Below are 14,789 nucleotides of genomic sequence, written 5' to 3' on the forward strand. Positions count from 1 at the left end.
GTGAATGTACAAAATGTAGGCTTCATATTTGATAGAAGAATATAAACATTTAATACTGTATACTGAAACAATTGGTAGCAAATCAGGGTTTTCACTTTTTTATAGATTGACTGAACAGACTTTATTCTGTACATTATAAGTATGGGTATTTGCTTTACTTTACTATACTTTACTTCAAGGGCTGCTTTTCTGGTCCTGTACAGCAGGGGAACCCTACTCTCTACAGGACCTCCACAGTCGTTTTATGATGTTCATTCAGATATTTCTCCTTAACTTTGTCAACGGATGTCATTTTCTATGATTTGGGGTCCATCAATGTTTGAAGTGTTGCCTTAATTGATTCCATATTCATGGCAACATTATAAACTTTCTCAGTGAGGTCTGTTGTCTGGGTGGAATTTGCTGCATGCGCGCTACGGTCCGCAACTTTGTTTTCAAATTCAGCAATTATTACTTCTTGTTCACTCAAAGCCTCTTCTCTCATACTCATATCTTCCTTCAATTTTGATACATATAACTTGGCTGTTCTAGCTTCATCTACACAGTGTGGGCATCCTATCCATTTTTTCCGGTCTCCCTTTGTGGTTTAACATATGAGACGGACCAAGTTAGGGGCAGACATGTTGTGATGTTTCTTCTCACTTTGGTCCCTCCATGAGATTAACTAATATCTTTTCTATGATATTCTAAGCATGAAACAAAAGCTAAAACACAGCTCAGGGCGAGTGTTGAACTAAGCTCAGTGCAAAACACATCCACACTTAATGGCACTCACTCACTTCACCACTGGGGATCATAAGGACCTAATCATCATATTTCAGAGTTATTTGCTAACCAGCAGTAAGGCCCTTTCCTCAAATACAAATGAATTGCTCGCCACAAACATATACTGTGCTGTATATACTCTACATGTACTAAATGCACACACATGAGCAAGTTTGAATAACATGAAATATTTGTGTCTATGTATTTTTCTGGACAAATTTTACACTTTTGCCCTATTTTTTTACTGTCTGACACTTTATGCATCTCTCAGCATAGTCATAACATAAAAATTATAAATATATAACTAAGCAAAGAGATGAAAACTATACACCTTAGAAAGATGTGTAGCAAATGTTTTTTTTATGAATACCAAGCAGTATAGTAAAAGAAAATGGACCATCTATTTCTCAGAAAATCATAGAAAAGGGTAAAATTACTGTAAATATGATACTAATAAATAGCTTTCCCTGAAATTTCTAAGAAAAGGTATATGTAAATACGTACACAGGTATAAAAAAGGTGATTGTGTACGGAACTGGGTGCACTTGCGTAAATACATCAATAGAACTATTTAGCAATAAATCAAATTGTTTTCAATAAAAAAAAATATTTGAAACATGAAATATACATGTTCACCTAGCCAAAAATGTAATATTCTGAATTTCCAAATTCAAAGTAAGAGGTTGAGAGTTGCACTCCTTAAGGATTAACTTTAGCACATTTAACTAAATTTAAACTTTATCTATTGTACACTATAAGCAAATGGCTCAGTAATATTTTTAATGTAAAGTGTAGTCTTCAGATATAAAATATATTATTACATCCAGTGTTGGTTCCTGTGGTGCTGGAGGTTATGTCACTTGGGCTACCAGAGTAACTGGTGGAAGCTGCAAAAAAAAATATAATTTTGATAATAGTTTTGCATGTTTTATGTAACCAAGTTTTTTGGTGAAAAGATCTTTTAAATTGAGATGGATAATTTACAGTAGTGTATAGTATGCTATGCTTATATACTGTGGTTGTTTTGTATATGTGATTAATTCTAACATTACATTTTGGTTGTTAACACTAAGTATTGATATTACATGAAATGTTTAGCATAAACTAGAGTATTGTGCTGTATACTGAATAGAACTTAGCTGTTTGTAGTTTATGTCAACATGTAATGTTCATAAGGCACTTGAAAATATTGATAAATAAAATTTTAATTGTTATGATACATAAAATAAGATGTTTTTAAAACAAAGTATATTCTATGTATAGGAAATGTTGAATTACTTTCAGTTTTGGTTCCTGTGGTGCTAGAAGTAGTAATACTTGGACTTCCAGTCTCAGATGTTGATGCTGTAAAAAATAGGTAGTCAAAAGTGTTATGTCACATTTTATATCATAAAGTTTACTGTTTATGGATGGCATAACTGAGAAGTACACTATAATGTTGCTTACTAAAGTATAGTTGTGAGTTATCAAGATGAAAATGAAGTATGTCAAAAACAGCATTATTACTATAAACCTAACATGAAAGAGTTTTTATCTATACATTTACCTATACCATCAGTTTTTACAAGAAAATCTGTAATAGCCTGATTATGGTGTGATTACATCCTGTTAAGAATGTATTTTTGCACACTTAGCTAAATCTAATCTTTATCTGTTGTATATGCAAATGAATGAATAATATTTTCAAGGTAAGGTGTAATGTCTTCAAAAATAGAATATATTATTACATTGTGTGTTGGTTCCTGTGGTGCTGGAGATTATGTCACTTGGGCTACCAGAGTAACTGGTGGAAGCTGCAAAAAAAATTTATAAATTTTATAGTAGTTTTGCATGTTTTATGTAACCAAGTTTTTGGTGAAAAGATCTTACATATTGAGAAGGATAATTTACAGGAGTGTATAGTATTCTATGCTTATATAGTTGTTTTGTATATGAGATTAATTTCAAAGTTCCATTTTGGTTGTTAACACTAAGTGTCGATATTACATGAAATTTTGGCATACAATAGAGTACTGTGATGTATACTGTATAGAACTTAGCTGTTGTAGTTCATGTCAACATGCAATGTTCATAAGACACTTGAAAATATTGATGAATAAAATTTTAACTGTTATGATACATAAAAAAAGATGTTTTTAAAACAAAGTGTATTCTTTGTATAGGAAATGTTGAATTACTTTCAGTATTGGTTCCTGTGGTGCTAGAAGTAATAATACTTGGACTTCCAGTCTCAGATGGTGATGCTGTAAAAAATAGGTAGTCAAAAGTGTTATGTCACATTTTATATTATAAAGTTTACTGTTTATGGATGGCATAACTGAAAAAGTACTCCATAATGTTGCTCACTTAAGTATAGTTGTGAGATATCAAGATGAAAATGAAGTATGTCAAAAACAGTGTTATTACTATAAACCTAACATGAGTGTTTTTTTTTTTTTTTTTTTTTTTTTTAAGGTAAGGTGTTATGTCTTCAGATATAGAATATATTATTACATTGTGTGTTGGTTCCTGTGGTGCTGGAGATTATGTCACTTGGGGTACCAGAGTTAATGTTGGAAGCTGCAAAAAATATATATACATTTTATAATAGTTTTGCATGTTTTACATCCCTAAGTCTTTGGTGAAAAGGTATTTCATAATTATTTAGAATGGGCCAGGGTCTACTGTAGAGTTGTAAAATATTCTATGCTTATATATTTGTTTTGTATAATGTATGTGATTCATTTCAATTCTCCAATGTAGTTGCTATTACCCATAAAATATGACACAGGTTGTTGAAACTAAGAGTTGTTGTATCATGCAATTTCAGCTTATAGTACAGTTCTTTATACAAAACTTAAGAGTACGTAGTTCATGTTGACATGTAATGTTCATATGGCATTTGAAAATGTTCTTAAAACAAAGTGTATTCTTTGTAGAGAAAACGTTAAATTACTTTCGGAACTGGTTCCTGTGGTGCTAGAAGTATCAACATTTGAACTTCCAGTCTCAGATGGTGATGCTGTGAAAATATTGTAAAAAGTTGTGTGTTGTTTACAGTTTGATAAACATGACTGGCATAAGTGAATAACCTATTTATAATGAGAATTTTTTTCATTTCTATACAGTAATCTAAAGATGTTCATATTGATTGCTTCTCAAAGCCGACTTATATCAACATTACAAAAATATTACGGACTTCTTCCTCTTGAGGCTATACCCCTTGCATACCAATGCAACATCTGGCGACTGATGCAACCATAGTATGGCTAGCAAGCACCTGCACTATCGAAACTAATATCCTATCCTTTTGACAACATTAGCCAGTAGGGAGAAGAGTAAGCATACATATGAAAATCAGGTCTGTATAAAAGTAAAAAATTTTATCAAAATTCTGTTTATTTCTACAAATCTCCACTGGTTTTCATATTGCTGACTCCTACACTCGGATAGATGTAGGTCACGAAAGAAAATAATACTTATTTTATATACTAGATTCAACTCTTATACTAGGGCTCCAATACCACAACATTACAACCAATGTTATAACTTGATTCTTCAGACTGTGTACATCCTTTTCAAAGCCTATTATTTATTCATACTGTTTATACTTTAATCAACGTTATGTAATCCAAATAGGAAAAAATTAAACCTAAGACTAATTAAATTTACCAATTAATAATACTGTACTATAAAAGAAACCCATCTTTCATTAAACATCATCATCAACAGCTACTACTTGACCTACTGCCCAGCAATCTTGTTAATAGAACCAGGATTCTTCAAGATAATATTTGGCAAATACTAATTTGGTATGCCACTGAGCTGCTGCTAAAAATCTTCTCAAAGGAAGACCCTCGCAAAAATTTAGAAAAGTAGCTACACTGTTAATATTAGGCACCCTACCTTTCAAGTTTTTCACGACTTGGATAAAACTTCTTGTGAGCCTCTATGACCAGTCTTTTAACCAGAAAGGACAGCATTTCTGGACAGTGGGTGATTAGAAATCTTAATCTTATAAAACAAAATAGCAACATTACTCCTAATATCTGGAGCTTTGGCAAAATAATATTTAACTCTCCCCCCACCCGACAGAGAAATAAATTCTCTGATGAAATGCTAACTACCTTTTCCAAAGAAGGAATTTTAAAGAACTTTGAAGAACCTTTTGACTTAAAATCATTCTGAGCTTTGAATACAAGCAAGAAAGATAAGATGCCCTTATGTTCTCCAAAACTTACCTTAAAAGAAATAGTTTGCAGTTTACTAATGCATTTAGCCAATTATATTGCCAAAACAAAGAGAGTTATGGTCATGAGATCTTTAATATAAAGCTTATCTAAAGTTCAAAATCTTAACTTTTTAAACATTGCAATACTACTGGTAGATTCCATAAAATTCCTCCGACTACTGGGGATTTTCCAACAATAAAGGACATAAATACATCTGCAATAGTACCTGAAATAGATAAATCCAATTCTAGATGACTGAGTACATGTACAGTATTAGGCATGGATCTATGAACCTTAATAGTTGAAATTGACAGTCTTTTCATAAAAAACAATATGAAAATTTAATATTACCTAAACTAGTCCTGGTTTCTTACTTTTCATGAGTTGCACTAATGAAAATAAACTTCCATTGACTTTGATATAGCCTAAAGGTAGACTGTCTTCTGGAACCTAAAGTAGACATTCTAGCTGGCCTTAACATGGCTTTTGCCATGAATTACCAGATGTTGCATTGGAGGGAAGAAAACAAGATTTTTTTGTGGGGGGAAGGTAACGTTCATATATGTCACCTTCAAGAGCAAAGCAATATGCACATCAAGGGAGAATCATAAAAATAAATGCAGTACAGTATATTGTTGCTTACAAAAGAATAGTGTCGTCAGTTTGATAAAACTTAAATACTGTATGTAAAAAAACAATGTGGTACTGTAAATTCAACAAGAGGAGATTAATTTTCTAACAAAATTAATACACTATGCTACAGTTATTGAAAGTAAACTAGTTACAGCTTGACAATGTTGTAACTATATCATGTTGAGGATACTTTTTCATATACTTAGCCAAATCTGTTTTGTACATGTATGGCTGAATAATCTTTTTAATGAATATTGTAAAGTCTGTAGAAAGAGAATATATTATTACATTGTGTGTTGGTTCCTGTGGTGCTGGAAGTTATGTCACTTGGGCTACCAGAGTTAATGTTGGAAATGTTGGAAGCTGCAAAAAAAAAATTTATATTTGATAACAGCTTTGCATATCTTATAGGGCCAAGTTTTTGGTGATTTGTTTTTGTTTTGAAGACTAGTTTACAGTAGAGTTGCAGAATACTCTATACTTATACTGTATATTTATTTTGTACTGTATATGTGATTATTTAAAATTTTCCAGTGTAGTTGCTATTAACAATAAAATGTCACAGTGAAGTTGTTAAAATTAAGTATTTATATATCATGCAATTTCAGCATATAGTAGAGTATTGTATACAGTATAGAACTGTGTGTAGTTCAAGTCAATATCTAATGTTCAAAAAGCACTTAAAAATATTGTCATATAAAAACTTAATTGTTACTATGTTAAAAACATTTCTTAAGTGTATTTTTTGTATAGGAAATGTTAAATTACTTTCAGTAATGATTCCTGTGGTGCTAGAAGTAATATCACTTGGACTTCCAGTCTCAGATTGAGATGCTGTAAAAATAAGCAGTCAAAAGTGTTATATCATGTTCTATATCAAAAAGTTTACTGTGCAATGGACATATCTGCCATAAGTGATTAAGTTCAGCATAATGTTGCTTACTAAAGTATACAGTAGTTGTGAGTTATCAAGATGAAAATTAATTATGTCAAAAACATGGAAAGAATATTTTTACTGTATATTTACTGATAGCATCAGTTTTTACAAGAAAATTTGTAATGGCCTGACCATGGTTAATTATGTATTTCACTGTAGTACACTTAGCCATCTAATCTTCATATTTTGTATATGCAAATAACTGAATAATCTTTTAATGTAAAGTGTAGTCTACAAATGTAGAATATATTATTACATCCTGTGTTGGTTCCTGTGGTGCTGGAGGTTATGTCACTTGGGCTACCAGAGTAAATGTTCGAAGCTGCAAAAATTGGAGTTTAAAAATACAACAAATTATTTCTGTATTCACCTGATATTCATAGTACTTCTCTCTCAAAGCTGTTTAAATGCAGACATCTACCATAAAATTAAAATCTTTCCCATTTTCTTTCCTTGCTAAAAAATTTCTCCTCTTCTAGCAAATATCAATTTAATCTAGTTGTTGGTGGCACCAATCTAGACAAGGATATGTATAACACAGTTCTTTTCTCTTTTCAGTTAAGTTTGAACCTTGCCACTTAGCCTCTTGATATCACTAGTCAGTGGGGATGAGGGGAGTGCATGTTATGAACTCTGGGTAAGTGTAGAAGTAAATTAGATTATCAAAATTTAGTTTATTTCTATGAAATACCTCTGATGTTCATTTTGCGGATTCCTTCACTCTGACAGTGATGAGTCAGTGAAGAAAAGAGATGAGATATGTTATGTCCTAAGTATTTATCCAAGACTCATCAAGTTCAACAGTAACCAAGCATAAACAAAATTACACTTTAAAATCATTCGGGCTCCCACATTGGGTTCCAAACACATTCCCACTATCAAACCTTTAAACTCAGACTTGTTTATATTACCCAACAACATGAAGTTTCTCACTGAGAAATATAATACCTTAACTTGAACCAAATATAAGAGAATTAATAACAGTAAATTCTTACTTACATTATATCCCACACAACTAGCATCGTAAGTCCAGTAATAGAAAAAACAGGTTTATTTCAGATAAAGCTTTACAAAAACCAAAAAAGTAGGTCAATGAGTTTTAGCCAAAAATTTCTTTCCAAAGAACACTTCTACTTTATGAAATGAACCTTCAAGTCCCTAGTCTGACTCTAATCTAATTCCCAGTGTGTTTCTGTCATTAAACCCTTAACCAAAAATACAAGGCATTTGGGAAGGGGGTCGTCCAAAAAACTTAATCCCATAATGCCAATCAAGAACTTTTATCCTAATATTCTTGTCTTGGCTAGAAAAAAACAACAGCTCTTAAAGAAATTTGTCCTCTCCAAAAAGAAAAAGTGAAAAAATTGAGTCTAACCTTCAATCTGAAAGTAAGATTTATCTTTGGATGAAGGTAATAAGATAATATTCCCTTCCCATCAATAAAACCTACATTACATATAAGAAAGAAGTCTTCTGTCCACTAATGTCATTAGCTGATGCTAAAGCTAAAATTACAACCATTTTAGTTTTGAGATTATTAAAATAAAGAACTTCTAAGAGTTCAAAAAGAGAACCTTTTAACAATGTAACACTTCGTTCAAATTCTAATACAGTAATACATTCTGACAACTGTAGGTCTCTCGGTAATAAAAAGCTGAATACATCCTCAATACTGCCCATAGCTGATATGTTTAAGCCTAGATGCTTGAGTGTGGTATTAAGCATTAGCCTCTATTCCTTTATATCATACACAGACTACATCCTTCCATAAATATAAAAACTTATTCTTTTTACTGAAATATTTCTTGATTTCCATCAATCAAAATAAACATTGTAAAGTCTTTGATACAAATTGTTGATGGACTACCTTGGAAGGACCTAAGAACTTAGAAAAAAACAATAGGGCTCTTAGAAATCAGTCAATAGAACCTATCCAAGGTATATGAAGCATACTACATGAGTTTGGGTGAACCTACCTCAAACCCAGTAATCTGAAAAGATTCAATTTGTAAGGTAGCATCCTAACAACAGACACCTAAGAACTATAAATCACCATCTCCAATGCCAAAATGATACAAAACACAGGAAAAATGTACATATCCACTTTCAATCATTCTTGTGACTGAGCTGCAACCTATCAATTTAAAAGACCTGGAACTGATTAGTAAAATATATCTATTTCTTGGTAAGCGATGCTTCGAACATGTTCCCAGTTGGCCTTTTACACAGAATCTCAATCTCCTAATTCAATAAAAATGAGAAACCATTTAGAGTACAATATATGTAATTTCCTCTTAACTGACCTGCTAAAAATTATCAATTTTCCTAGAATAAACTATGTAGAAAGATTATTCGCCTCAAGTTTGTACACGATAAAATTATTTCTGCTATCCAAAACAGGGAATCTAACCTGGTTCCCTCCTGGCTCTGAATACTTGCTAGTTCTGTTGTGATGTCTGAAAATATTGCCACACATTTACTCAATACCAAAAACTCCTGAGCTTGGAGGGCCTGCAACAAGGATTGATCTCTTCTTCAAAAACTTTTCCGACAGAAAAAAAATGATTCACAGATGCACCCCACACTTACAGGGAAACATCAATGAAAAGAGATGTCTGGAATTCTACTTCCAAGAACACTCCCTTGGTTAAACGAAAAGAGTCATCCTACCATTCCACAAGTTGAAGTTTACTTGCCTCTGTAATATAAGAACATTAGATGCATTAGAATAGAAACTGAGTCCAGATTGAAGGTCCTGCTCCAATGCCAATTGAGGTGAAACTGGAAATACCTAGTCTTCTAGAAATTCAAAGAAACAAATTCCTCTAAAGAAGCCCGAGTACTCAGTAACCTTATTCACATCTAAAACCAACAGATTTCATTCCCTTGAATTTCTCCAAAAAGGAAAACCTGAATCCTCTTTTCCCATTAAAAATAAGAAAAGAAACTGTCCCTTTTCATCCCCAAAGAAAGAATCCTTTGAGTTGGACACTGAAGAAACTTTTCTGAAGTGACCAGAGCTTCCAACCTTCTCAGTGAGCTGAGTAACCACACTAGTTGAACCTGAATCCCTTCAAAAGATGTGTTAAAAACAGCCAATTTCTTAAAAGAGAAGACCCCTGATCCCAGACATCCCATTCATTTGAGATGGGAGACATATGTTAATCCTGATAAGTATGTAAGGACCCATACCAAGAACAAAACACAAGCCCAGAATAGAAATAAACAAAATTAATTTGATTTAAACTATTTAGAATCTAAATATTTGATTTGGAAAGCCTGGATAGGGATCTGAGGCCTCTCTACCTTAATCTTCTCTGGAAGTTTTCCAATCACTACTACAAAAAAAAGCTCCTAACTGAATAGTTTAGATAACTTGAAAAAGGTTAGTATTCCTTTGACAAGTAAGGATTAAAAGACAAGAGGCATCGGGTATCCCTCTTAGACCATGGACAGGAACTACTGTTCGGGTTGAAGGCTTTCCCAAAATCAAATTGGGAAAAAGATTCCTCCTACTAGATAGGACCCATTCTATGAGGAATAATTAAACATTCCTCCTACTAGATAGGACCCATTATATGGGGAATAATAAAACAGAGTACTCATGCATTAAACACAGTCCAAACCACAAAGAAATACACTTGTTCCCTAAGCTACAAACTTCAAATAACCATCCATAATAATGTCTTAAAATAATTTAGGTAACCTAAAAGAAGGTCAAGATCCTATTGACCAACAAATTTTTCTTCTATTAGAGTCAAAAAAAGATTTTCAACTCTACTCAAAATTTTACAACTGACAGTATTTCTTTAGTCAACCACTTTGCATTAATAATGAATGCAGAATTAGCTTGATCTAAGGCAATAACAAGGCAAAATAAGACCAAAAACAATAATCATTATAAAAAAATTGCCTTACCTAGCTTATCCAGATAGTTTTCAAAATTTAAGTTTTCTAAGGATAAACAGTCCTGTATCCTACCCAAGTCAAGTTCTTCCTCTGTACTATCCTTATTTTGGGGTGCTGGTCTGATGTATACTCCAAAAAGGAACCTTCTGGCTCTCCCAATCGTTTACTTTTAACAGTAACTTTGCATTGCATTTGAAATAGGCGAGGGACTCGTTTTGGTAATAGAGGTACAACTGCATGTGTTAATGCCACTTGGGGAAAATTTCAAATGAGCTAGTGATTGAGCCTATGATGGGTAGAATCCCCACTGCCATCTGAAACATGATGCAACCGTTCAGGTACAAGCCGAAACTTCAACTTACATAAAAACGGTTAAACCCTGTTCCAATGAAACCACATCGTATGCTATATCATAAGAATATGTATGAAAAGGTTGCTCATGTGCGCTAGATTCAGCACATAGAGGGATATAAGGATCCACCTGCCAGTCCAGTTTTCTTTCTCAGAATCCAGTGGCCAAATAGAGCAGACGAGATCACCGAAATGCGAGGATTATGCAATAGAAAGACCTAATCTAATTGAGAGTGAAGTTCCTAAGAGGCAATCAACTCTTATAATGCACTACCATCCGAACCCTAATGAGAGGCACAAAACCACTAGTTAGAACTTGAGGAGTTTGCACAAGATTTGAAACAAAGGAGGTTAAGCTAAAAGCACTTTAGCTAAAGTATTAAGCTCACTATTATTAACCACAGAAAGCTAAAAAATAACTTGAGCTACATTACATCATCCAATGTAATTAAATAGCTTAGTTTTCTCTGGATTTCCCCATGAACTAAACGTTATTCTAATTTTACATTTTGAAAATTGTCCACTATTAGCTGAACATAGCTACTAAGAGAAACTGTTAGCAAACAGCATTTCTTAAAATGATTTATCAAGATGTAACCCTGTGCCAAGCATGCCTTCAAAAAGTCATTTGAACAACTCTCCCAGGGATTCATGTTAATTCCAGAAAAAAACTATCCCCTATCAAAATATATAATAACTTAGAATCACAAAAAAATACGATCTGGATTAAGGGTAGAACAATGGTCTTAAGAGACCAAACGCATTAAGAAAACTAAAAAGACAAAGGAACTAAGGAGTAATCATGCTTTGAAAGTTGCCATCAACAACTAGATTAACTTAATACTTATTAGAGGCATATTTTGCATGGAAAGAAAACAGATTTTTTCAAAATTTTACGGTGGCCTTTGGCATTTAAACCGCTTTGAGAGAGTAGCTAAATCAAGAGTGTTTCATAAAAATCATAATAATAAGATATGTAAGAAGTGTTTCATATGTCTTAAACAAAGTATATTACTCTATGCTTATATCATATAGCTTTCTGTACTGAGCAGAATATGTAATGTACAATCTAATTCCATTGTGGTTGCTATGAACTTAAAATATATGGCATTCAGTTTCAGCATACAAAGCTATGCTTCAGTTATTTTCTCCATGTGATGTTCATAAAGTATTTCAAAATATTAACAGGTCAAAACTTAAATGTAACTACCAGTACATCCAGTACATATAAATACTATCTTTCAACAATGCAGTCTTTTTATGTAAGAAATGTAAAATTACTTTCAGTGTTGGTTCCTGCGATGCTTGTAGTGCTAACACTTGAACTATCAGTCCCAGTATGTGATGCTGTGAAAATGAGTAATTATTGTTATGTCATGCGTTATATGAAATAGATTCTAATGAAACAAGCTTGATAAGCAAGTGCCTATAGATTTTTCATTATGTGGATCTGTACATAACAGTATAATCTGGTCAGCTATAAAGATGTGTATGAAATTCTGTTCATAATACTAGATATCCAGTTAATCTTAATAGTCATGCTTTCTCCATCTTAAGGCTAAATACTACACTGTATTTTAGAATTTTCATTCCAGCTGTGGCCAAGTTGTGGAATAATTTTCCTAATTGGGTAGTTAAATCAGTAAACTTCAAAAGTTCAAAACTTGCAGCAAATGCTTTTTATATTTTGTTGAATGGGCTGACATGTCTCTTTTTTATAGTTTATTTACAAAAGATCTATTTTGATGATGTTACTGTTCTTAAAATAGTTTATTTCAATTGTTCATTACTTCTCATATAGTTTAGTAGAGGGCTGTTGAAGACCTGAAGTTGACACAAGAGACTAAAAGACAAAGGATCTTTGGCTTGTACAAGTTATTGGTGGGTGTCATTAATAGCTAGGTTATCTCATTACTTTACTTGAGGCATAAGTCTATTAAGAGGAAAGAAAACGAGAAATACTTTAGTTTTAAGGGTAAACATAAAAAACCAAGCTTCCAGAGAGAAGCAATTTGAATATCAGGGGAGGTTCATAGCAATAATATTGTATTATGTTAAAGAGGCATTTCAATACATTATATCACATCTAATCTTTATATGTTATAAACGCAAATATATTTTCATATATGGTATTGTCTTCAAATCTTGGGTCTATTATGACTTTACTTTTGGTTCCTGTAGTGCTAGATGTAATGTCACTTAAACTATCAGAGTCAATGATGGAAGCTGCCAAAATTAACAATACTTATATGAAGTGTTTCAAATGTTTTGCAAATATTGCTAATATAGTATAGCTTCTTATACTGCCCATGTTATGTATGCATTTGAATCCTATTATGGTTACTATCAACCTTAAAATATGACAATGAAGTGATTGCCAATAAATATCTCTATGGCATTCAATTTCAGCATACAATAAGATCTATGATGTAGTTAATTCTATGTGCTATGGTTAATTTAATCATGCGTAATGTTCAAAAGGTATTTAAAAATATTAAAAGGTCACAACTCCAATGTAACTACATACATAAAAAAATCCAATGAACAGTACTAAGCCTTTGTATAAAAATGTAAAATTACTTTCAGTTTTGGTTCCTATGGTGACAGAAGTACTAACACTAGAACTAACAGTCTCAGAGTGTGATGCTGTGAAAATAAGTAATGACTTATGCCATGTTTTAAAGGATATGATATAGTTTCCAATTAAGTGGACCTTAAATTATGTGTAAGTTTACAAGACAGTATATTGTTGCTTACAAAGCATAGTGATGAGCTTATGTATGTATATGGAATATTTCATAATCAGAGCATAGTTATGGTGAATTTAGAATTATAAAAAAAAAGGTTTACGATAATTATTAATGTACAAACATGGATGGTCATCAAAATGATTTTGTTGAAATAATAATGTATCAGGCTAAAGAAACGTTATAAAACCACTGTAAATCCCGATATAATATTTCTGATGTAAGGTATCATCTTCAAATGTAGCATGTATCATTACTTTCAGTGTTGGTTCCTGTGATGCTAGAGGTAATGTCACTTGAGGTACCAGAGTCAGTGTTGGAAGCTGCAATAAATAATAATAAGACATAATAAAAGAAGTGTTTCACAGGTTTCACAAACAGTATATTTTCCTATGCTATTACTGTACTGTTTAGCTCCTTGTACTGTATATGTAATGTACTACGCTAGGTATCAAATCCCATTGTTGTTAATAACCTCAAGGTATGATGATAAAGTGGTTGTCAATAAAATACTAACCTTTATTAATAAAATTACATATTTCTATATTCACTCGATGTTCATATTACTTCTTTCTTGAAGCTGATTAAATATAGACATGCACCCTTGACGTAAATATTTTCCATTTTCTCAAAAGTAGTTCAACAACTTCTCGACATCAATAGATAGTGGGGAGGTGGGGGGGGGTGTATATGAATGCCAGGTGAGTATAGAAATAAGTGATTCTACAGTTGTCTACCTTTTTTTATGAACCTCCCTTGGCATTCATATGGCTGACTCTCACAATTAGATGGAGGCGAGATAGTGAAGGAAAGAATAAACAAATCTAAAGCTCAAGTCTAGGGGACTTTAAATGACTAGACTCGCCTTTCCTTAAAACTATTTTAATGATAATTCACCGTAAATTAAGAAAGAGTGATAATTTACACTTCCCAATTTAACTGTAATAACTCTTGTTTCCTGATTGAAAATTATAAAACTAAAAAGTCCACAGGACCTAAAACTTAACAATGATATCAAAGAATTTAAAGACTAAAAATTCCTCTCAGAAAAATTAACAATTGACATCTAAAACTATTTCACTATATAGTATTAGCCCTTACTTTTAAATTATCCGTGGAGAAATAAATATCATAACTTGAAGTATCTCTTCCAAACATTCCAACAAAAAAAAATTCCTTATTTAACACCACCACCCTTAGTATCACAAAACCCACTGTCAGAAATTCTTATAAGCC

The 14,789-nt window shown here is 32.3% G+C and overlaps 1 pseudogene; it reads right to left on the reverse strand.

The window, feature by feature from the left end:
- LOC137632237 (mucin-21-like) overlaps positions 1-14,789 on the reverse strand; it is a 200,600-nt pseudogene that overhangs the window by 100,226 nt on the left and 85,585 nt on the right.

The sequence above is a fragment of the Palaemon carinicauda genome, chromosome 41 (assembly GCF_036898095.1).
Source record: "Palaemon carinicauda isolate YSFRI2023 chromosome 41, ASM3689809v2, whole genome shotgun sequence".
NCBI classification, from domain to species: Eukaryota; Metazoa; Arthropoda; class Malacostraca; order Decapoda; family Palaemonidae; genus Palaemon; species Palaemon carinicauda.